The following is a 26,130-nucleotide window of genomic DNA, read 5'->3' as shown; positions in this document are numbered from 1 at the left end:
TCAATAGGTCTAAGGCATACTTGCGTTGGGAAAAAAATATACCTTTGTTTGATCGAGCTACCTCCATACGAAGGAAGTATCTAAGTGATCCTATATCTTTTACTTCAAACAAAGCCTGCTTGATCTTCATTATTTCCTCTATATCTTTTCTTATAAGAATGATGTCATCCACATATACAATCAATACTGCTATCTTGTCTCTTTCTAACTGCTTCACAAACAAGGTAGGACCTGCCTGGCATTGTTTGAAACCATGGCCTTTTACATCCTTTAAGAATCTTCCAAACCATGCTTTTGGAGGCTTCTTGAATTCATACAAAGATTTCAATAGTTAACACGCTTTATCTCTTCCATAAAATTTATGAATCCCTATTGGAATCTTCATGTAGATTTCTTCTTTTAGGTTCCCTTTCAAGAATGCTTCTTGATATCTAGTTGATGCAGGGGCTAATATAAATTTGCTGTTAAGGAAAAAAGAAACCTGATGAGATTGAGCTTTGCAATAGGAGCAAAAGTTTTTTGATAGTCTATTCCATAAGACTGAGTAAATCCTCTTGCAACCAGTCTAGCTTTTAGCCTATCAACACTATCATAAACCTTATGCTTTACAGTGAACACCCATTTGCAAGTCACATCTTTCTTTCCTAGTGGGAGATGAATAATCGCCCATGTTTGATTTTTTTTAGGTCATAATTTCTTCTTTAACTGCCTGTCTCCATCTTGGGTGATTCAAAGCTTCCAAAATATTAGTCAGAATCTGTACATCATCCCACTTGGAAAGGAAAATTTGATAAGTGTCTGATAATCTGCTATAGGAGAGAAAGTTTTCGATTGGATGCTTGGTGGATGATTCTTTTTTGCCATTTGATGATTCTCTCTCTTTTTGAACTTCCTCATTTTTCTCCTATGTATAAATTTCTACAATTGCTGGATCCATTGAAGTAGAGTTGACAAATGCAAGATGTATCTCACTGCTTGACATATACTAATTTTTCTTTCTTTTTTCTTGAGTATACATATTGTTGTTCCTTAATTGCTACTCTTTGCAGGGATTGATTAGGACTTATTGGTGGAGGTAATAGGTTTGAAGGGGGATTTTGAGATATAATAGATATACCTTGGGAAATACTTGTGGTTTAGATTTCTTGTGATATTTGTTGATTTTGATTGGACTATGTTTGGTTGTATAATAAGGAATTCTGCTCCCAAGTTTGAAATTCTCCTTCAATCTCCCCCTGAATTGAACTAGTGAAGTATGAGTTGTTTTCAAAGAAGGTGACATCCATAGTTTCAAATACTTACCTAGAAATAAGGCAAAAGCATTTGCAACCTTTTTTTGTTGGGGAATAATAGACAATAAAGACATATTTTTTTATCTTGGGTCAAGCTTGCTTCTATTTGTGGATAGATATGAACAAAGTAGAGCACCCAAAAACTTTAGGTGGAAGGTTTGATGATATGAACCGAGCATAAGGATAGGCTTTGTATAGAGTTTGTCTAGGTGTTTCAAATTTTAGTATTCGGGTATGTAACCTATTTATTAGGTATTCAACAATAAGAATGGCTTCCCCCCAATAGATATTTTGGTACTTTTGTGAATAGCATAATATATCTTGCGACTTCCAGGAGTTGCCTATTTTTCTCTCAGCTACCCCATCTTGTTGAGGCATATACGCATATGAACTCACTTGGATTATCCCATGGCTTGATAGGTATTCTCTCATGATAGAATAGAAGTACTCTCTCCAATTGTTTGATTTTAAGAGTTGAATTTTTGTATCAAACTTATTTTGAATCATCAGTTGAAATGATTTAAATATCCTTTCAACTTCAGATTTTTCCTTCATTAAATAAACCCAAGTGAGTCTAGTATGATCATCAATAAATATCACAAACCACTTTGCTCCACTTTCATATTTTTAATTCTCGAGGGTCCCCAAATGTCACTATGGATCAAGACAAAGATTTTACAAGGTTAGTAAGGAACAATTGGGTAAGATGATTTGGTATGTTTAGCCAATTGACAAGTTTCACATTTGAACAAATTTGGATTCTTATTAATAAATAAATGGGGAATAAGCTTTTCAAGATACATGAAATTTGGATTACCTAACCTATAATGTCACATAGTAATCTTTCTATCTTGACTGACTCTAGAATGACTCTTAACAAACTGACTTATAATTGAATGATTCTTAGGAGGGGGATTCTTAGGAGTAGCCATTAAGGCTTGTATGGTTTTGGGTGTCATGTTGTAATATAACCCAGAGCACATCTCAACACTACTAATCTTCTTCTCTGAATCCAGTTCCTGAAAAATAAATACATTATTGGAGAAAATTATTAAGCAATTACTATCACGAGTCAATTTACTAATGAAAATCAGATTGCACTCAAGATTGAACACATAAAGCACCAATTTAAGGGTGATAGCTTCTGTGATAAAAGTAGAACCAGTTCCTAAAACTTTGGATGTTAAGCCATCAACAATCTTAACTACTTAATTTTAATGATAAGGTTGATAGTCATGGAGTGTAATATCTCTTGTCATATGATATGATGCTTCTGAGTCAATAGTCCAAAGTTTTGACTGTTTTATACCTGAGTGAGCGTGTAGGCTGGTAGTAGGCTCTGGAGACTGTTGGTTCGTGTTGTTGTTAAGCCACTTCAGCATCTTTAAATGCTCCTTGGTGAAAGGAATGGCTTTAGCTTTGATGGATTGATCTTGCGTGGTTTTGACAGAGTTCACTTTGCTTTCTTGGGTTGATTTGTTTGCCTTCCCATCATTTGATTTTTCATGAATCTTCCAACATGACTCCTTTGTATGTCCTAGTTTGGCACAGTGATCACACCATGGCCTAGAAAGAGAAGAAGAGTTCTCTATAGATCCAGAGTTTTCGGTGTTCAAATTGATAATATTTGGGTAGGAGGATGAGATCTTGCTATACAGTGATATGGTTAGGTTTTCTCGGCTGAAAGAAAAGATGAATTTTGGGCAAGGGCTACTGATTCTTGAAGAGAGGTTATCGACAGGATGATGGAGAGTTACTGCCAGTTGAGGGTTTGGATGAAAGGGAGGAAGGTTTGCCGCCGGCATTCAAAGAAAGCTTATAATTTTTGTAGGCTTTGATACCATGAAGAAATTATTTAGAGGAAAATTCAAATTCTATTCCATTTCTTGGAATCATTACATATATATACATTCTAGGAGAGTAAATAGAAAAAGGAAAAACATTTAATCTAATTAATTATAATAATCATATCCCACGGATCACCAACTGCAGCCCTTGGATTGCTGCCCACGGATCACCAACTGCAACCCTTTATGTAAATTTAAAATTTATGTTCCATTTCTATTTATTAAATATTTCAATATCAACATATTGAAGGCATGAACGACGAACCTACATTTACAGTTTTGGGTTTCTCTATAATTGGCATTTCATACACCCTTTTTTATGATCTCTTGTTTTACAATTGAGATCTATATTTACTATTTTGACTATGTACACAATAATTTCTTGTTTTACAAGCTTATACAGTTTACATATAAGGAAAATTCTAGACCCCTTGTACATAGTGTACAAGGTTGTACACTGTGTACTAGCTCTAGTATGTACTATGTATAAGTTTGGCAAACTGTTTAGCAACTTGTGATAGCCATGTACGCACTGTGTACAACCATGTACAAATATATTGCTAAAAAATATTATTACAAGCTTCTAAAGTATTTGTTTAAGATAAATTAATACATATATTGACCTTTTCTTGTTGCAGATGTATATCCCAAAGGTTAATTTTTGTTGCAAACACTTAACATTTAGAGTTGTTACTAATACACATATTGTGCTTATCCATGTAAATTTATATAACAAAAACAAATTATTCCAAGGATCATTAAATAAAGAAAGTATACAGCTTTTACACACTGTGTTCAAATTTATACATTGTGTACAAGCTTGTCGTAACTATATACCCACTATGTAGAATAATGTATATACTGTGGTAAACCATGTAAATTTATATTACTAAAAAAAATATTAATCCAAGCTTCATTAAATTAAAAATTGTATAAATGAATTTATTAAAAAAATTGTATAAATATAAATAGTGATGAGTGTAAATTAATAGAAAAATAAAGATTATTAAATAGTGAAGAATGTAAAAAATATTATTCCAAGGATCATTCAATAAAAAAAAAATGTATAAAACTTGTACCACTGCGTACAAGTTTATACACAATGTACAAATTTATACACTATTTGTACCAGCTTATATTTCTAAAAAAAATATTATTCCAAGTATCATTATATAAAAAATTGATTAAATAAATTTATTAAAAAGCTATATAATTGTACACAGTGATGAATGTAAATTAATATAAAAATAAAGATTATTACACAAAGTCATATAAAGTGATGAATGTAAAAATTTTATAAATGAATTAATTAATGAAAGATAACTATTCAAAATAAAGTTTTTTATTTTGCAGTAGAATAGATTAAGGTATAGGCCAATTCCACTATAAATTGTGTCATTTTATCTTGCCAATTTTGATGTTCAGCCCAATCGACAACTTCATATTGGACAAGGATTTTCATATACTTGCAGACGAACATGTCGCAATTAATGCTATTTTTCTGGGTTGGCATACGTGGCAATCTTGATAGGCCAATTTCATATATCTGAATCGAATGAGCTCATCACGTCCTCATGAAGTTTATTCACGTCGTTAGGAAGAAAAGCTCTGTGCATTCTTTGGGCAAAGAATCGAAGAATAGCCAAACCTTTTCCTTAAGGACTCCTACAAGAAGTCTCCAGTGTTGTTCGTGACATAGTGCTTGTAGAATGAATTTGGCTTCTCGGACTGAAAGTTGGTTTGTATTCTCGATGTATAGATTGTTTACTGCTTTGAAATTATGTCTTTCGTAGGTCTGAAATAAATCAAACAACTTGGGTGATTCTTGAGGAAAACAAATTAATCTATAAATCATAAATGCATGATTGCTCACATAATACAAACATGAGATATAGAGGAATGTTTGATACATGCCAGACAATAGCCTATTCTTTTCGGCTAAGAGGGAGGTGAAAGCATCTATGTTGGCATCAATGAGGTACTTGTTTGTAATGAATTCGTCAAATTTTCCTTTAGACATTATGATGTTCCCAACAATGTATATATTTGTTAGCATGCAACTATTATTAATATAGTTAAACATTGTGTACAATTTTTACCTTATCTGGAACACCTTTGTACACAGTGTATAACATTGTACATAGTGCACAAGCTCGTAAACAGTATACAACTTTGTACACACCGAAAATTCATGAATAGTTGAAATTTACTTATCATATAGTGCTTTCAAAATAAGAATCCCCTAAAGCGAGCAGACTCTTTGATAAGCTCTCTTCCCTTAAAATCCATCCTTGGGCAACTACTTCAGGTGATGAGTCCACATTGATGACTTCATCAACTCCTATCTTCTCACTCTCCTCTGCGGCTGCTGGCTCTCTCACTTCAATATCTGGATTCTTTTTCATATTTTTCTTATTTCTTTTTGTCGGACGACCTGCTGTGTAGGGTGTTGTAATAGTCTTCCTTGATTGTTCAACACTATTCTTGATAGTTTTAGATACAGTACCAGTTAACACCTAAGGATAATTTGGATCGTGTGTATTGTGTATAAGACTGCAAAATTTATGAACTTTGAAAGTCATTCCATTTTAGCTTGTGGCTGCTATGGTATTTAAGCCTGTTTAGCAACTATCATCTCATGGTCAGCAGGGACAGTAAGGGCAGCCAGGGTAGCATGCTCAACAATTCCCATTTCATATACAACAAGGACAACAGGGCCAATAGGGGCCGTCAGGGCAACAATTCTCATCTCATGGATTGTAGGGATAGCAAAGGCAGCCAGGGGAGCAAGCTTAGCAATTTCTATCTCATGGACAACAAGGAGAGTAGGGGCAGCCGGATATTGTGTTTTATCTGTGTTACACGAAGCAACATATTCCAACAAAGTCTCATTAAGATGTGCAAATTTAGTTTCAAAGTGCGCATATTTCATTTCAATCCGCCCAAGCCGCATGCCAATATCATCCATCTCATTTGTGAGAAGATCAATGAAAGTGTGCATTTCAATGAGTTCTTTCTGAAATGTCTCAGTGAGTGATTAGGCTTTTTGAAGAGAGTGAGGTACAGGTTTCATGAGGGAAGACAGATGGGGCTTGCACAGGAGAGTGAGCAAGATAGGTCTCATGAGAGGAGACATATGGGGCTTGTTTAGGAGAATGAGCAAGATGGATATCATGAAGGGAGACATGTGGCTTGCTTAGGAGAGTGAGCAAGACGGGCCATAAGAGGAAAGACGGGATGTCGGGTTGACATGGTAGGATGTGTTGGGACGGTTTGTGGGGTTGGGAACATCTTATGGAGCAATGCTCCTTCCTCTTCAATAACACATTGTAATAAATAAAAAAATTATACAGATAAGTGAGTCAACTGTCAGTTGAATACATCGAATTATATATTCTATTTTGTGTTGGGAATCTTGTGAACTTGGGTATCCTTAAGATTTCTAATTAAGTCGGAGACTTGGATGAAAGAAAAAAATGTGGTTTTTCCAACGAAGGAAATGGGGTCTTGCATTAGTTAGTGTAGGGTTAACAACGGATGTGTGCTCCAGAAATCAAATCTACATATGATCAATTTATAGTATTAGAAAAAAATAGTATAGTTAGAGGGACGAAGATGCCGTGAAGACTTACAATTAACAAAAGAACAAATCCACTCATATAACCTAAGGCGACATCATCAACAAATTTCATAGCCATATGATCAATCTGAAGAACTAAGAAGTCCCTAAAGGTTATAGCCTATTATTTTAAAATTTTAATTTAAATTTAAATTTTTTTTTCCTAAAGGCTATAGCCTAATTGAACCTTGTGAACTAATATATATTCTGGGCAATACTAATGAGCTTTTCTGTGGTTTTGTAGTTATTGTTTGGAAAAAATAAAGGGGACAACATAAATTTGATTTACATATTTACAATAACAACAAGGGGGGCTTGATTTGTCAATGCTCTTCATTTTATTTTTAATATCGATTACAATATATTTGGTTAGTGTCTCAATTTCTCAGTATATCAATTCAACCTTGTTTGACAAACCAGTCATTAAAGCCACTTCGTCTGCAGTAAATTGTAGCACATGCCTCTTTGATCATGAATGCTTGCTTGGGCATATTTCAAAATGAAAGCAACATGTAGATCAGGGGTATATTTTGCTAAAATACAGTGAACTCCTTAAATTGAAATATGTTTAGCATCTTCAAAGTTTTCTCGACTTCATTGCGTAATATCTCTGCTAAAGAGTTGTAGACAGCTCTAAATGTTCAAGGTCTGCAATAGAAATTAATCTTGGGGTGTACATCTACAATGAGAAAATGTCAATATGTGTATTAATTTGTCTTATATAAATACTTTAGAAGCTTGAAATAATATTTTTTTAGTAATATATGTGTATATGGTTGTTTACAATGTGTATAATAGCTTGTACACATTGTGTACAAGGGGTCTAAAATTTGTCATATATGTTGTTGGGGAGAGATGAGGAAGAGTAAACACCACAATAATGAGACAAGCAAGAAGTAAAAGCACGGAAAAAGTAAAGGACACTATGATTTAATGTGGAAAAATCCAAAATAGTGAAATAACCATGAAGCCACACCACACCAAGAAATCCACTATAAAAATTGAGAGAAATAGGTACAAACCTCTCTCTCTTTCTCTCTCTCTCTCTCTCTCTCTCTCTCTCTCGTTGCTTCTTTTCTCACATGCACCATTCTCACACTTCCCCTAACTGGAAATACAAGAAAAAGCTAAGTAAAATACTCGAAGGGATGCAACCCTTCAAAAAACGAGAAAGAATAACCGCTCAATCCGTCTTGCAGCACTGCGGCCAATTTAGGGTGTTGTGGAGCTCGGTCTTTGTTTGACAATGCTGCAGCTCTCAAACACTCAGTGTTGCGGTGCTTAGTCTCTGTCTTGATCCTTTACGACATCATATCTCGACCGCTACGGTGCTCTGCTCTCTATCATTCAGCATTGGCGCATTCGAGAACACAACACCGGGGCGCTCGGGTATGCAGTATTGGGGCGTTGTATATAAAAAAAAAAATTCTGATCCCAAGTAGGGGGTAAACCCCCTCGCACTCCCTAACGAACATGAAAAGCTTTGAGGTCTAGACAACAGAATAATTAGATTGATCAACACAATCAAATTCCACACATAACATACGTAAATTGTAGAAGGTTGTAAAACAAGAAATTATTCTATGTGGAGTCAAAACAGTAAATGTAGGTTTCAATTGTAAAACGGGAGATCATAAAACAAGTTGTATGAAATGCCAGTTACAGAGAAAACTAAAACAATAAATGTTGGTTAGTCGTTCATGCCTTCAAAGTGTTGATATTGAAATAATTGAGAAATAAATACGGCACATAAATTTAAAATTTACATAAAATAAAAAAATCTTAAACTTAATTTGACAGTCACAGTGAGCTATAAATAGTAAACAGGATGAAGAGAGCGATGAAGGACATTACCTTCTTGAAGATAAAGAGTGCCTTACATGAGTGAAGGTGACGAGAGTAAATCTTTTTTGACGATGAAAAATGATATTTCAACTTCAAAACCCTAAAACTTTTGTACTTCCATGCAATTTTAGAAGTGAACACAATGCATCAGCTTCTTTTTTTTTAATATTACCTCTTTCTCAGGTCAGGTCTTGTGCTGGTAAAAAAAAAAGTAAATGTTGGGCGGGTCGTCGGGTCACGCGTTATTAAAAAAATTCACGTGGCTGCTAAACGGAAATTCACTAAAAAATATGTGTCAACTAAGGATTGGAGTCCTTGCAAAGCAAGTGATGTCAAGATAGATGTGATGTGAGTGGTGATGGACCGAGGTGATGGACCGCGGTGCTTCAATGTTTCAGTGGAAGTGCAGGAGAGGAATTAGTTTGACATGATTAAATTCCTAATAGCTTAAGAAGTAAACAATTTATTTGCATATTTTTATCCAAATTGATAGATAGGGCATTTATGATAGCTTAGTTATTAATAAATTGATAAGTTAATTTTAGTTATATCGTGAGTTTTTTGCTTGGCTAATGAGCTTGGGCTTGGGGCGCCCGGAAGGATTCCTTAATTGGTGCTGCACCCGTAAGGTGGAAAGCCTGCCCTGACCGAAGCAATTTTACCCCGTCTATCTACAGGTGAATTCCCTTAAATCACTGCTCAACTCATTTGCTTGGGCTATATATGGGGCTAAGGAATAAGGATACTTCTGTATTGTTTAATGGTTTCAGAGATATTTCAAAAATTCAAAAAGCAGACTTGACATTCTTAACCAGAAAAGTTAAAACCTGTGCTCATGTTCCTTATAAGGAGTTGTTTATGTGGTTTCTTCTTGCCTCCTAACTTCTATCATTTTGTCTTGTATAAGTCATCAGAGATTTTTTTTGCCTTAAATTTTTTCGTTTTCACTGTTCTCTTCTCTCCAAGCAGCTCCTTTATAAACATACTTCGGAAATATTACTAGTTTTTCTTGGTCACAGTTGTCATTTGATTCGAGTCCAGTTTTCCATTTGCTAATGCAGCAGCTGATCTATGATCTATATGCTTTGCAGGTTTTTCAGCTCTGTACTTGAGCCTGGGATGGGGGAAGTTCCTAAACATTTTACAAGCTGGAGTCTTTGGGAGTCATTCTAAGGTAGCAAATGTCTTGCAAATGGAATGTAATTTGATTGTAATTTTATTGAGTGCAATGTTCTTTCACCTGATGGAGCATTTGGTGATTTCTGGTAATCAAACACCCAATTGTGTTTCTGTTTTAGAAGATCTTGTTCATAGTTTCTCTTAGGGTCATTTAGGATCAACTTTTTTATTTGGGCTTTTAGAAAAAAAAATTTTGATTTGTACTTTTTTTATTTTTTATTTTTGCTTTTATTTTTAAAAATAAAATAAAGTTTTTAAATACTTAAAATAACTTTTACCTGATATTTAGTTCCTTTTTTTATGAATACCACCCTTACACTTTTTCCTGCCGGTGGGAAAAAAATTATTATTTGCATGAGTTATAACAAATTGAGGATAATTAACTCCCCTTTGGGAAAAAAATTAGAGCCTTAACATGTGATAACAAATTTCTTCCACATAGAATCCAACCACTTTAAAAGAGGATAGTTGACTTTCTTTCAAGAGGAAAATTGTAGACTTGATGCAAGGTTTATTATTCTCAAGTGACATAGATTTGCTTGAAGGATTATTTGATATTTATGGTAGACAAGTGCATTAAACATTGTTGTTGTTGGGTCGTAGGACGTTTTGGATGAAGAAGTAGAGGGTTGATTTGGTTAATGTCTTAGTTTCTTAGTATATCAATTCAACATTGTTTGGCAAACTAGTCATTAAATCCACTTTGTCTGTGGTAAATCATAGCCCATGCCTCTTTGATCATGAATGCTTGCTTGGACATATCTCAAAATGAGAGCAGCATGTAGATCGGGGGTATATTTTACTGAAATATAGTGAACTCGTTAAATTGAAATATGTTTAACATCTTCAAAATTTTCTCGACTTCATTGTGTAATATCTCTGCTAAAGAGTTTTAGAAAGTTCTAAATGTTCAAGGTCTACAACGGAAATTAACCTTGAGGATGTACATCTGCAACGAGAAAAGGTCAATATGTGTATTAATTTGCCTTATATAAATACTTTAGAAGCTTGGAATAATATTTTTTTAGTGATATATGTGTATATGGTTGTATACAATGTTTACAAGAGCCTGCACACAGTGTGTACAAGGGGTCTAAAATTTGTCTTATATCTTGTTGGGGAGAGATGAGGAAGAGTAAACACTGCAATGACGAGACAAGCAAGAAGTAAAAGCAACAAAAAAGTAAAGGACATTTGGATTTAATGTAGAAAAATCCAAAATAGTGAAAAAACCATGAAGCTGCACTACACCAAGAAATCCATTATGAAAATTGAGAGAAAAGGTACATATCTCTCTTCTCTCTCTCTCTACTTCTTTTCTCACATGCACTATTCTCACACTTCCCCTAACTGAAAATACAAGAGAAATCTAAGAAAATAATTCGAAGGGATGCAACCCTTCAGAAAACGAGAAAGAATAACCGTTCAATCCGTCTCGCAGCGCTGCGGCCAATTTAGGATGCTGTAGTCTCTGTTTGACAATGCTGCAGCTCTTAAACACTCAGTGTTACGGTGCTTAGTCTCTTTCTTGACCCTTTACGGCATCATATCTCGACCGATGCGGTGCTTTGCTCTCTATCTTTCAACGCTGGGGCATTCGAGAACTCAACACCGGGGTGCTCGGATATGCAGACTTTGACATTCTTAACCTGAAAGTTAACACCTGTGCTCATGTTCCTTATAATCAGTTGTTCACGTGTGGTCTCTTCTTGCCTCCTAACTTCTATCATTTTTGTCTTGTAGAAGTCATCAGAGATTTTTTTTTTCCCCCTTAATATTGTTCGTTTTCACTGATCTCTTCTCTCCAAGCAGCTCCTTTATGAACATACTTTGGAAATATTAGTCCTTTTGAATGATTACTAGTTCTTCTTGGTCACAGGTGTCATTTGATTCAGGTCTAGTTTTCTATTTGCTAATGCAGCAGCTGATCTATGATCTATGCTTTGCAGGTTTTTCTGACCTGAAATCAGCTCTGTACTTGAGCCTGGGATGGGGGAAGTTCCTAAACATTTTACAAGCTGGAGTCTTTGGGAGTCATTCTAAGGTAACAAATGTCTTGCAAATGGAATGTAATTTGTTTGTAATTTTATTGAGTGCAATGTTCTTTCACCTGATGGAGCATTTGGTGATTTCTGGTAATCAAACACCCAATTGTGTTTCTGTTTTAGAAGATCTTGTTCATAGTTTCTCTTAGGGTCATTTAGGATCAACTTTTTTATTTGGGCTTTTAGAAAAAAAGATATTTGATTTGTACTTTTTTAATTTTATTTTTGCTTTCATTTTTAAAAATAAAATAAAGTTTTTAAATACTTAAAATAACTTTTACCTGATATTTAGTTCCTTTTTTATGAATACCACCCTTACACTTCTTCCTGCCGGTGGGACAAAAATTATTATTTGCATGAGTTATAACAAATTGAGGATAATTAACTCCCCTTTGGGAAAAAAATTAGAGCCTTAACATGTGATAACAAAATTCTTCCACATAGAATCCAACCACTTTAAATGAGGATAGTTGACTTTCTTTCAAGAGGAAAATTGTAGACTTGATGCAAGTTTTACTATTCTCAAGTGACATAGATTTGCTTGAAGGATTATTTGATACTTATGGTAGACAAGTGCATTAAACATTGTTGTTGTTGGGTCGTAGGACATTTTGGATGGAGAAGTAGAGGGTTGTGTTAGATAGTTGGTAATTAACATAAAATTTGCCGAACAATTATGAAGAATATGTTAAAGCTAGGCCGTTCCTTAAAAGTAACGTGATATGTTTTACATGCAACCAAAATATTGCAAGGGTTGTTGCATTGACTTATGGTGTGATGTTAATTATGCAAGTGTTTTTATATCAAGGATATATGTGGGTAAAGAAGTTAGTCTATGAAATTAGATTTAGAATATATGTATTCTTATAGGAAATTTTATAGAATTAATATATATTATGATTAGTAGGAAGATAAATATTCTATGTATTTGGGAAAATTAAATAAGTTGGGGAAAAAGCTAAAGAGATTGATGGTTTAGGATTTAAATTATGATATTTACATAGGAGTCGTACTAGAAATATTATATATGTGATTATAAATAATAATTTAAAGGATAATATTATAGAAATTAATAAAATTATTACTTTTAAAACTATTATTAATGCCATAAGTGCTTATGCTACTTAAGTAGGTTGGATATATTTTTAAAATTAAAATTTTGGAATGGCTTGCAAAAATTAATACAAAAGATATATCTTAAAAATAAAAATTTTCATTGAAGGAGATTTAAATGAACTTGTTGGTAGAGTGATATAAGATTTTAAAGACATTCATAGTAGTTATGAGTTGGAGTAACTAATGAAGGCGGTAGAATGATATTAGATTTTGTTATATCTTATGATTTTGTAAGTTTTAATACTTTGTTTAAGAAAAGAGATGAGCATGTCGTAACTTACAAGAATAAACTTAGTAAAATTTATATTGATTATTTTCTTTTAAGAAAAATAAATCGTTTAGATCGCAAAGTTGTTAAAGTCATTATGAGTTAAAGTTTATGTATCATCGTTTATTAGTTTTAGACTTTAAGATGGAGGGTTGAAATATGAAAAATAAATAAAATATGATTATATGATTAAATGGATATATTTAAAAAAAATTAATAAATATAATTATGAGAGTAAGATTTTAGATCTCAAGATCTGGATTGTTAATGAAGAAGTTAATATTTTTTAGAATAAAATAATTAGTGATATTAATAATGTTGTAAAGTATGTGTTTAAAAAAAATTACTAATAGTAAAAAATGTTGGTTGTAAAATCAAAATATGCAATAAAAGATAAAAAATAAGAAATTTTATTAAAAAAATTAGTTTTGATATAAAAACTAATAAAATTGGGAAAGATATAGATGGACACATAGGGTTTAACAAAGCAATATATGGTGCAAAAAATTTAGGGTTTAGTAATTTATATAATATATTAGATATTAATGATGACAAAAGATTTATATATAAGTTAGTCAAGCAAATAGATATGAGAAGTAAGGATTTAGTTTAAATGTATTATGGATGAAGATCAAAATGTGATTTTCTTAGAAGATATTTAATATCGTGGATAAGATATTTCAACAAACTTTTCAATGAATGTTGTGAGAATATAATTTATTTTAGTGATCTTAGCACCCTAAATACAAATTGTTATTTTAAGTAGCATCGTATTTTTAAAATCGAAGTTGGCGAGACTTCAAAGAAAAATGAAGTGTAAAAAAGTAGTTAGATCTTTTGATATTCCAGTAGATGTGCGGAAATGCTTAGAAGATCAATGAATTTATTGGTTTATTAAAATTTTTAATATATTTTGAAGTCTTAAAAGATGCTAGATGAGTGGAGGAGTGTGTTGGCTTCTATTTTTAAGAATAAAGACGATGCATGAGAGTATGCAAATTAGAGAGGAATTAAGTTAATGTTTCATACAATAAAATTATGGGAGACTGTAAGTAAGCATAGGTTACGATGTGATACTAATATTTTTGATTTCATACAATAAAATATATTTGTTGAGAGGTTTGATTGAGAAGTATAGAGGGTAAGGAGGATATGCATATGATATTTATTGATTTAGAGAAAACATGTGATAAAGTTTCAAGAGAAGTGCTCTGGAGAGTTTTAAAAAAGAAAGTACTTAATAATGTTTATATTTAAGTTATAGAGGATATATATGTTGGAGTTGTTGATTGTGTTTAATTACAAGGTGGTTTGGACAAGCATTTCCTATTTTTGTTGCAGCACATCAATGATCAATTTTAAGCCCATATCTTTATGTTTTAGTCATGGATGTTCTTATTAGATATTTGCAAGAGGACGTACCTTGGTGTATGTTTTTTTTGCTAAAGATATTCTTCTTGTTGATAAGATTAGAGGAGTTGATGAAAAACTTGAATTATAGAGGTTAACCTTAGAGTCTAAATGTTTTTATTTAAGTAGATCTAAACTTGCATACACAGAGTGTAATTATAGTAGTAATAGATCTTGTGGTGGGATTGTGATGTTGGGTGTTTAAGTTATTAAAAAGAGTAAACATTTTAGATATCTCAGGTTTGTTGTTCAAAGCAATATTTAAATATATAAGGATATTATAAATAGAATTCAAGTTGGATGTTGAAGTGCCAGAATGCATTGTACTTGTGCGATAAAAAAGTACTCAAATTTAAGAGAAAATTTGATAAGATGGTGGTGAGACTTGCAATGTTTTATGGCGCAGAATATTGGCCATTAAAAGAGAAGCATAAAGTTAAGTATTGCAGAGATAAGGATGCTCGGGTGGATTAGTGACTTTACACTTAGATAAAATCATTAGGCTCAATATAGACGAAATGATCAATTATGTAAGTAAAATTATAAAACTTCACACTTCTCATCAATTGGAGATGATAAGATTATAAAGTATTGAAGTTAAACTTGATTTCCTATAACTATAATAAAGGTTGCTTAAGAAGTAGTGGATGGTTATGATAGTGTTAAGTCAGATGCTTTTAGTTAAGCATAAGAGTTAGGGCAATGATGGGCTAACTATGACAATCGCATAATTATAATCAAACAATGGTGATCAAATGATGATGGCTATATAATAATAACTTGGCAATATCACTTAGGTGATGACATGCATATGATAGTGAATGGTTTAAGATTGACATGTGGTGGTGGTCAAAAGATGATGGTCAGATGATGGCTGATGGTTCATGATTGTTAGACTAATACAATTGGATGATAGCGATCGTTGGCGATGATCATGAATGTTAAGAATTAGGTAGAGCTCTGAATTTTTTTAAATATTCAAGCTCTTTCTAATCTCAAGTTTGTCTTTTATGTGAAAAATAAGGGCTTATTTATAATTCCTTAGAGTGACATTTTAATTATTTTGTCAAAATTGTGAAACACTCCATTGGGTGACCCATATTTATTTTTTTATTATAGATTATTCTTTCAGCATTTAAGTGTCTTATTGATCCTAGAGTTGAGTTATGTTAAGTTCATTGAATTTCTCTATTTGAAATGCTTATTTTGATTTTTAGCATGTAAAAATTGCAGATCATTTAATCATTCAATTAAAATCCTTAAATTGCCAGCCACAATTAAATTGCTTGATTAGGTTCATTTCCTTAAAACATTTAATTTAGCTTTTCTATTAAAAAATTTAAATCAACATTCATGCCCGATCAGGTACGTTTTTTGAAGTTATATAATTTGCCCCTATTTTTAAATGTCAAAATTTGTATTGTTAAAAAATACCTTATATGATTAAAAAATTCTTGATTTAAGATAATAAATTTTAAAAACTACTATATGTGACTACTCGTCAGATATCAACACAAACCTCCTCTTTGGATTGTGAACAAAGAAAAATCTCCCCAATCCTAATTTTGGCCATTCTTGAAGATATGTAATAAGATATAAGCATAGATGTCTCTAATGAAATAAATTAAAAAAGTTATGAAAATATTTGGCTATATGTAAAGTCTAAATAGCTATGTAATTTTAAAAATTTATTAGGGTGACATACCATGGGTGGTTTGCACTCCTAAAGACTCATGTGATATCTTATTATGATAAGCTAGATGATACTTACTATTAGGTGAGTACTCACCCAATAATGATAGTGAACTTATCACGACCACATACCAAATCTTAAAATTATAAGGTCAACCTGTCTACTCAAGTGCTAACTAACTTCGTGTTTGAATCCAATATAAATACTTGTAAGATAAAAATATTCTAGATATTCAGAAAGAGCTCCAAATATCTAAGAATGTAAGAATAAGTCAATATAGAACTCAAATAAATATGATACGATTCAGCTTCAAAAAGTTCTTAAGAAGGAAGGCTACTATAGAGCTAGTAAGGTTAAGTGAGTATGAAGCCTATCGAGAAATGACAACCACAAGAACATGGCCGCTATTTAAAAGAGTTGCCTTGTCTAAAGTGTAGAGCTAGACATGTAATATTTTAGCAAAATATGCAAAAAAGACCAAATGAGGTAGTATAGCCAGAACAGCACGGATTAGCATAGCCAATTCAAGATGTTTTAAAGTCAAAAGAGCATGAACATGAGAGAAACAATGCAATCACAAGGGCATGACTCTAATTAGAACAATAAGTCTGAAGAGCAGAACTTGTGTAAGGCCTTTAGCCAAAAGAGCATGATTGAAGAGAATGGAAATCACAATCAAAAGTGCATAGTTGCACTTAGGATATGACCAACCAAAGTAGATCAAATGGCTAGATTTCAAGGAAGTCTGCTTAAAGAAAATCGACAAAACTATCAAGTCAAATCGAAATGATATAGACACATACTAGTTATGCAAATAAGGTTGATGAGAATAGCCTTTAAAAGTGTCTCAAAGGGTTCAGTAATATATGATAGACTATACTAGAATTCCATATATGCCATTATATGTAGTGTAATTCTCCATTAGTTAGTTTATCAATAGTGATAAGTTAGCTAATCTGCTCAGAAGGTGTAGTTTACAGCTTGATTGATGCCATTCAAACTTGAAGTAGGTTGCAAAGTTAAAATCAAATTAATCAAATCATTAGTCTAAAGTGATGTGTGATGACCACATGACTCTATATTTAATGCTAAAAATTAGTGAATCAAATTGAACAAAAGTTCATTTAGGCTTTTTTGGGGGACTCTTTTTTTATTGTCTTCTAAAATAACTTTTTAGTATAAAAGCTTCTTGAATAAATTTTTTTTTTACTAAATAATTACTTTAGAAAGCAGTAAGAAAGTTGTCCCAAACAAAGCCTTAGTCTGATCTGGACATCACACAATTGTGTGCATAATGTTCTATAGAAAAATTTGCTATGAGCAATTAGTAATACATATAAGAAAATTTGATTTAAAATATTTAAAATTTATTTTAATAACTTTGAAATTTTTACCAAAATTCCCAAAATTATTAAAAGGATGAAATTCAAAACATTCAAGTACATATAGGAGATATTTGAAACTGATTATGAACTTTGAAAATTTAAAATTAATATTTTGAAAAGGTTTGACTCAAGTGAATAGTTAGCCTATTTTCCTAGATTAAAAATAAATGAATTTTGATTTTACATTAAACTATTTTCTGAGATAAAAAAAATAGATAGTTTAGATTTGAAATATGAAATTATTGGAGATGATTTTGAAAATCATACCATTGCACACAAAGGTTTATCAAAAAAATTTAGCTCTCTATTATTCAAGTTCTAAATTATTTATTCAAGGAAATTAATTTTCTGACTTTTAAAGTTAAAAAGCTTGGGTTTCATATCTATATTATTGTGTGCCAAAACATTCACAGCGGTAAAGAGATATATGATTCAGCATTATTCTAGCTTTGTACAAAGATCCAACACATGCACTTATAAGAAAGAGGCTGCAAGAGTCATAAGAGACCTCATAATTTTTACGTAAAATTTCTAAAAAGGGAAAAAATTATGGGGCCTTGCCTAGTTAAATTTATTCTACTAGTGTTTGTTATTTGTTACAAAAGGATGCTCTTCCTTGGGGGAATACATTGACACAACGAGTAAATATACATCATGTAGAGTATATTATATGGTAGCATCATAGTTGGGTGACAAAGGTCAGAGGGACCATATACGTCAAGCAAAGGAGGTCGGAGGGATTGTAGTCGGCAGGCGTTGGTGGTCAAAGGGACCGTAGTCGAGTGACTAAGGTCGATGAGACCATTTCAGATGAAACAAAAATAATTTTTTTTTTAAACCTCTGATGAATAAAAAGAGGTAATATTGAAAAAAGCTAATTTTTGTACACTACAAGAAAATTTTCAACTACCAGAGGATTTTTCCGTCAAAAATGGGATCATTTCCAGCAGAATTTCAATTTTCTGGTGATTTTCAAGTGAATTATTTTTCCACTGGTATAAGCCGCGTAGGAAATGTAATTCGTCGGCACTTTTTCTGTCAATAATTATTTTTTAGCAACTTTCCATTTTGGTTGTGGCGGCGGTCGGAATGGCGATTTCTGTCGAATATGCACCAGATCACTGCCGGTATTTTTTTCGTGGTTTGGCCGCTAAAAAATCATCATAAATCTCTGGTGATTTCTTTATTATTACGATGACTTGTAATCCGTCCAATATTGTTGTTTCCTACGGTTTAGCCGCCTGTAAGCCACCGAAAACCTGTAGCAAGCTAAAAAAAGGTTGATAGTCTCTTTATTGTCCATAAACTCCTTCACATTTGATACCTACAACAAATGCATAAAACAAACAAAATAAAATTCACTAACACAATATTCACAATCAACACATACTTAAAGACTTCAAAATATCATGTTCAAAATAAACAAGATTTAAAACATAATAAAATATAAGTCTAACAACATGAAAACATAAAGTTTAATATAAACAAACTTTAAAAAATTAAGTTCAACTACAATAAAGAGTTCACATCAATATATTTTCAAAGAAAAGCTTGTTTTTCAATGACCATCAACAACTTCAACATTAACTTTAATCTAATTAGCTTCTGTCTTCTTGCTTCCTTATAATTCATGCACTGGCTCGTAATACTTTTTCTTCTGATTTTTAGTTCGATATGATCACAACTCCAGCTTTATCTCAGCCTAAATCTGTCTCATCTCATATATCTCTTTTATCAGAGCAGCAACCCTCTGGGTGACAGTTTCTTTAACACCACTAACATCATAAAATATCGAGGTGGATGTATTGCTCTCAATAGCATATCCCTGCAAACTTAAGCCATAAACCATCCTCTTATGTCTTCCTCCAATAGCCTATAACTATATGTGGTACTCAGAGTGCTAGGTCTATCTTGAAGATGATCACTCACCAATAGACAGTTGATCCTCTCGAAGTGGTATAAAATCATCCTATGAGATTAAATCCATAATAATATATTTTTAATTATTTTTTATTGTTACTTAAAAAATGATACTCACATGAGCTTTTATGTCCTTCTCATTAATACACTGATGATCAACATGATATTGGTGAGTCCTTACATGCATCTCTTATGGTGTCGGCTCCTAATTAAGATACTCTTTCTACAAATAAAGAGCATAGTTAAAATAATGTATATATATTTGTGAAACTAATTAAAATAATCATTTATCAGTCATCATTTATGCTCAGTATAAGGCACTTAACCACTTGTATGAAGAGAGCTTCCTAAATCTCACAGTTAGATGCTCTATTTTGCTTGTTCTACTCTCTCAATTTGGTGAACACAGGGATTGCCCAAGCTCTGGTCAAATTAGCCCACAAGCCCTCGCCAATCCATAATGGATGCTCCCTAGGCTTTCTAATGTCTGTGAACATATACCTATGACAAGTAGAGTCTCTTTCTCAAAATTAATTATGATTCCCAAAACATGCTTGAGAAATCACCTAAAAGCTTTCTATAAAATATTTGCATATTAAATAATATTAATACAAATATAATTACAAATATTAAGTTATGTCAAATAAATATACGTAAAATTATTTGAACCACATATCTCTAACTTCCTTCGGAATTTTCTTCCACGATAAGTAATGAGTAGCAAATTTGCTTCGTATTATGTCACAAATCTTGCGAGTGGTTTACTTTGCGGGGTTAAAGCTGCTGATAAAATTTTTTCTCAATTATATAACATATCAAATTACAATAACTTTATAAAATAAAATGAACTTATGTATTATGCTTAGACTATATATAAATGCTTATCCTCTATTCGTGCAAGCTCGCTAGCCCCAACCTCTATTTCTATTGATGGTCTATAATGTTCTAGTTGCATAGGAGGTGGGTAATGATAGGGGTGAAGGTAAATTTTTTTTTTATTTCTTGGTATTTGCTCTTAAATTTGGACCTGCTATATTAAAAATAAGTTCTTCATACGATCTATTCATTTGATCTTCATCTATTATTCTAGAAGCAGTGGATGGACCGACATTAATATCTCTATGTGGCTTGTACTCGCCATTGAGATCCAAAATCAGAATCAATATCTTGGAATAAATCTCCTACGATATAAATAAACCTTAACATCATTAGGCTTAAGAAAAACTTGCTTTTTGTGCATCGAGTATAGACATCTAAATATTCCATCAGACTAAAATGAAGGTAGTTGATATGCGACTTGAATGAAAGTCTTAACTCCCTCAATAAATTCATTTTTCAATCCTTTTTGTCCAGATAACAATCTGTTATATATCAAATATATTTCTTCTTAAATAGTCATGTGGATGTTAAATTAAATAATCCTTAAATAAATAAATAAATTTATACCATTATAAATTTTGAAAATTAAATTTATTATTATAAATATACATCTTTTTCTCTTATGAATTAGCCTAAAATACTATAGACATCTAAGATATTTTGCCAAGAAAACACATTGTTTACTAATTTAAATCATTGAAACAATCTTACAAATTTATATTATAAAGAATTATGCTTATAGAAATTCATTAATTGCATCTAATTAGGATAACTAGATGAATACCAAAATTTTTGCTCTAAATAAAATAATAAATTTTCTTGTCTCTAATCATGTAACAATTCATTGCTTGCCTCTAATCATGTACACGATATTCAGCTCTAATCATGTACATGAGATTTTAGGGTTATACTATATTATATTATTTCTTATCTCACATTCTTTTATTTAAATAGATTATTTATTCAAACTTTGCCTCTAAACTGAAATAAAATATTTTTCAATAGTTAAAATTGTGTAAAAATGAAAAGGAGTGAACAGAATGAGTTTTACCTCATAAATGTTGATGAAATGAAAAGAAACGATATAAAAATAACCTGGATTAATGAAGGGGGTCGGAGCAGGGTTCGACTTTGTCTGTCGGAGAAGACCTGCTAAAATGAAAAAAAAAAAAAAAAGAATGTGTCGGGCGAAGTAGAGCTAATATTGGTGACATTTCCAGCAGCTAAGGCCGCAAAAAATAATTTAACTTGAAGCTGACGTGTATTTCTCCAGTATAGTTGTCAAACTTATGTAGAACTGACAGATTTTTGGCGGCTTTGGGACTGTAGAAATTTCAAACAACCAAACCACTGGCGATCAATTTGCAGGCTTAACCGCCGGAATTTTTTGCGGTCCCAGGGCCGTTGATGATTTTCTTGTAGTGGTACCTACTGAAAAAACTTTTTAACTTTGCCCTCATTGAACCATAAGAGAATTCACCAAATTGTTGTTAAGACTTAACGTGTAAGACATTAAGAGGGTAGTCGTTTATCAGAATGACATCAAATGATTCTCAAGGACTACACAACTCACTATTTGCTATATAGCAAGACTTGCCATTGAAGTTGCTCTTCACTATCTATGACAATGCATCATCAACTATACTCATCATTTGAGCCACAAGAAAAATACATTTTCAAAACAGTTTCAACTCATCCTGTTACAGCTGGTTTACCACAAAGCTTATCATCCCCACAATGCAAACTTTCTTTTCTCCCACTCCTAGGTAATTTGGAGCTCTAACATAGGTCATTGATGACTTTGAGACATTTGCTAGTTATATCGCTATAGGCTCAACACTCACCAGCAAAATTTCCTATACCTGCTCGCTCTTTTACAATTAAGATTATGAAACTTGTCCTGAGACAGAATCAGAATTAAGAAAGTCAATCCTCCATCAAGTTAGCCAGCATATGACACGTGTTTAAGATAGTATGTATTGAGAGTAATTAACTCATTTATTTTATTTATTTATTTATTTGATACAGCCTTTCATGTACTTCCCAAATCTTAATAAATAAGGGTTTAAGATAAACAATTTGAATATTTTGACATTTTTCTATAGATGCTTGAGCTAGTTTATCATTTTCTATGGATTACAAGTAAAATGATTTTGATATTAACTGTAGATAATTTTGAATTTAGCAGTAGTAGCTATAAAAAATTTATTATCTTACATTGACAAAAAGACTATATTACATAATAACTTTTAAAAAATTTCTCTAAAATAATTCTCAAAAGCTATTCCGTTTTTATTGTGTTTGAATTTCAAAAAAAAAAAAAAAAAGTACTTAAGACTGTTATCCTAATTACTTTTATGATTTTGTTGCATTACAGTCTCGGATATGGTGTTTTGCGGCTATGTTGTTACTTTTCTCATGCGACTTTTATGCCTTCCCCATTCATTGGATGTGGTACTTTTTTATCTATTCGGAGTTGGGCTTGTCTAGACAATGATGTGGCTAACTTCCTCCACCTACTTGGATGGCCTTAGCTCTGCATTACCAATCTTGGATGTGTTTTCTATTTATGGGGTCCTTTTTTTCATGCTGTTGCTTGCTTTTCTAGTGGTTTTACAAATCTCTGCAAGCACATAGTTCACCTTGGCTTGTTGGTTGAGAGCTTATGTCATGCCCCAAGATCTAACTTGGAAGAATTATTCAGTCGATCATTTAAATCAATCTTCTACCAGAGCTATCTATAGTCATCAATCAGTATTAAACAGTCTAACAAAAATCTATAATTTAAAACATCAAGTAAATATTATATTTTTATTTTCCAAAAGTCATTTACAATACTTAGGATCTTCAACAATGATCACAAATCCATCAAGTCCTGAGTACAAAAGAATAACTATAACAAAAAGGAACAAAAACCTGAAGATTCTTTATCAACCTCAATCTTCCGCTCCCTTGTCCTGACCTGAAATCATTAACCACATATAATGAGCTTAAAAAGCCCAGCAGGCCACCAAATACATACAACTGAAATCAAAGTACGATACGGAAGCAATATGCATGTCAATCAGTGAAATCATATTAGTTACTTACACATGATCATTGAGTCAATACGGAAATAGAAATCAATACATAAACAGTAATAAATGCATAAACAGTAATTAGTATAGAAACGATAGTCAATATAGAAATAGTTGAATACACAATCATCAGTAGAAGAATCAATAAACAGTATAAAGTTCGTCAAGCTCAATGAAACAGTATATGTGTCAAATCTCTACAGTAGTCATCATATCTATAACACTAGTCAATTCAGTAGACAAATCATTGTATCTAAAATCTCAGTCAAATCATTAAAGAAATCCTCGTATCAGTAATACCAATCAAATCAGTTAATAAATCATCGTGCCAATAATATCAATCGTATAAAGAGAATTCATCGGTTCAATAATATCAATCGGTATAAAATGTCAAATCGATACTATCGTTTGTGACTGTTGAAATCAAACAAATGCAGTAAAACCGCATCAAAACGTATACTTGCAATTTTAGTTATTCAATATCACATGTTTAGTGAATCACATGCAATCCAATAATCTATATCATGTGTTCAGTGAATCACATGTCACTTGCTCAGTAAATCACATGCATAATATTAGTACAGTGAATCAGTAGTATCAATGCCTGTATCAGTATCAGTAACAATCCAGTGACATGAATAATAATGTTGTAATCGTGAAATCGTGCAGTTACAATAAATCCGTACAATATCAATAAAACCGTATAGAAATGTTAAATCCGTTAAGTATTAGTAACTGTGTTAGTATCAATAAATCCATACAGTAGCAGTAACAATACTGCTAAACGTGCAATTCAATACAGTAGTCATACAGAGCAAGTAGAAGCCCTGACTATTAAGGTGTTTTTCAGTCTTGTATCAGCATCAGTATCTTGTATCCGTTGGCTCAGTAAAAAGAGTCATCACTCTTTGCCCGTCGGCACAGTAATCATCTCTTTATGACTCCCATAAGTAATCATGTGATCAGTAGAGGATAACACCAAATCGTATTTAAAGAAAAACCCGTCGGTCCACCATCCTGTACAGGTCAGTCAGTCTCTAACCAATGGTTCAACCAGTCTTTACTTGTCTTTACACAGCCGTATCAAAGTAATATAATAGTAACTTTAATCATATAGTCATAATCATCATCATATCATCAATGTCTTACAATCGTAAAATATGATTTAGCTCAATTTAGAAAACTCTTTAAAATATCGTACAGTATACAGAAGTCGTTATAAAATACACAGTTTCAGAAAATTACCAAATTACTAGAAATCGTGTAATAACACCATTTCAAAATTTTACTTGTACTGAAGTAATATTTTTCAACATCCGAATAATTTTCTATTCCATAAAAAATCCAACAGAATTCAAAATACCCAGTGAAAAATCTCTAGAAAATATTCAAAACATGTAAAATCATTATCTCAAAAACATACCACAAGTTATGCGGTGAAAGTTTCGTCAATACAAAGTTATACACGTTTTTCGGTAACGGAAACAGAAAATTGAGCAGAAAAATACCTAAACACGAAATCTTAGAAATAAAAAATATGATTCAGATTCCTTACTGCGAGTCGAACAATTCTTCCAACTACGACGACGGATGAAAATCGCTCTGCGGCCTCCGAAACCAAGCTTTCCTCTTCTCTTTCCTTCTCTTTCCTCTCTTCAACTTTCTCTCTCTTCAAAAATATATCAAAAATATATCAAATCTTCTCTTTAATGAACTCGATCGTCCAGACAATGTTTTCCATTCATCCCGGGACGAAGCTCTCTGGACACATATCATACAGACGATGTCTGATTTCGTCCCTGCACGATGCTCTCGGGAAAATTTTTTTGTTCAATTTGTCCTAACGAATTAAGGTTCGTACAGACGAACATGCACTTTACTCAGTTAATACAAGCAATTAGTACGTACTAATCATACAGATTTTCAATACTTTCTTCATTTCGTCCGTACTAAAGTCAGTTCGTAAGACTAACTGCACCAAAAAAATGAAATTATGAGGGGTTTTATAGCTTAGGCTATCAACTAAGAGGTCTTGGGTTCAAGTCTTCGTGTGTGCGTTGTGTTTGTGTGAGTTTGTCTTAAATGGCCTAAATGTCCCAAAAAAAAAAAAAAAAAAAATCTTCGCACCAATTTATTTATACTGTTGGGTTGCTTAATGGATGGACTTTTCTATTTGATTATTGTTGTTATTGTTTCTCTATATACAATTTTGCTACTGCCTCCAAAGGTGTTTCGAGTCTGGTAACCAAGTGGGGATATCCATGTGGGTAAAATTTTGCACGAAGGCTTAGCTTTCTCGTAATTCCTGTAGGCCTTGTTGCCAGTCGGAGCCAACAATTTTTTGTAGGGGCACAACATATATCTTTAGAATACTCTCAGCCTTTTTCATTTGGACTTATGACTAGTATCGGCTTTTTTAAAAAATTTCATAAGACTTTTTATCATAAAAATATAAATTTATAATAAATAGAAACTTATAATTGAGATTTGGATTATCTTTTTTAAAATTTCTATTAAAAGAAATTTGAAGATTTAAAAATTAATAAAAAAATTAT

At 32.2% G+C, this 26,130-nt stretch overlaps 1 protein-coding gene across 2 annotated transcripts in view; it reads left to right on the top strand.

Moving 5' to 3' along the window:
• The window catches only part of LOC110108816 (peptidyl-prolyl cis-trans isomerase CYP28, chloroplastic), a 41,724-nt gene extending 29,704 nt beyond the window's left edge, over window positions 1-12,020 (top strand). For both annotated transcript variants that reach the window (XR_002304511.2, XM_020839637.2), the window contains exon 3: window positions 11,732-12,020. The gene's annotated coding sequence lies outside the window, so the exon portion shown is untranslated. The remainder of the gene's footprint in view (window positions 1-11,731) is intronic.
• The last annotated feature ends 14,110 nt before the right edge of the window (window positions 12,021-26,130 follow it).

The sequence above is a fragment of the Dendrobium catenatum genome, unplaced genomic scaffold (assembly GCF_001605985.2).
Source record: "Dendrobium catenatum unplaced genomic scaffold, ASM160598v2 fragScaff_scaffold_911, whole genome shotgun sequence".
Lineage (NCBI taxonomy): Eukaryota > Viridiplantae > Streptophyta > Magnoliopsida > Asparagales > Orchidaceae > Dendrobium > Dendrobium catenatum.
This window is presented reverse-complemented; position numbering and strand designations above follow the sequence as displayed.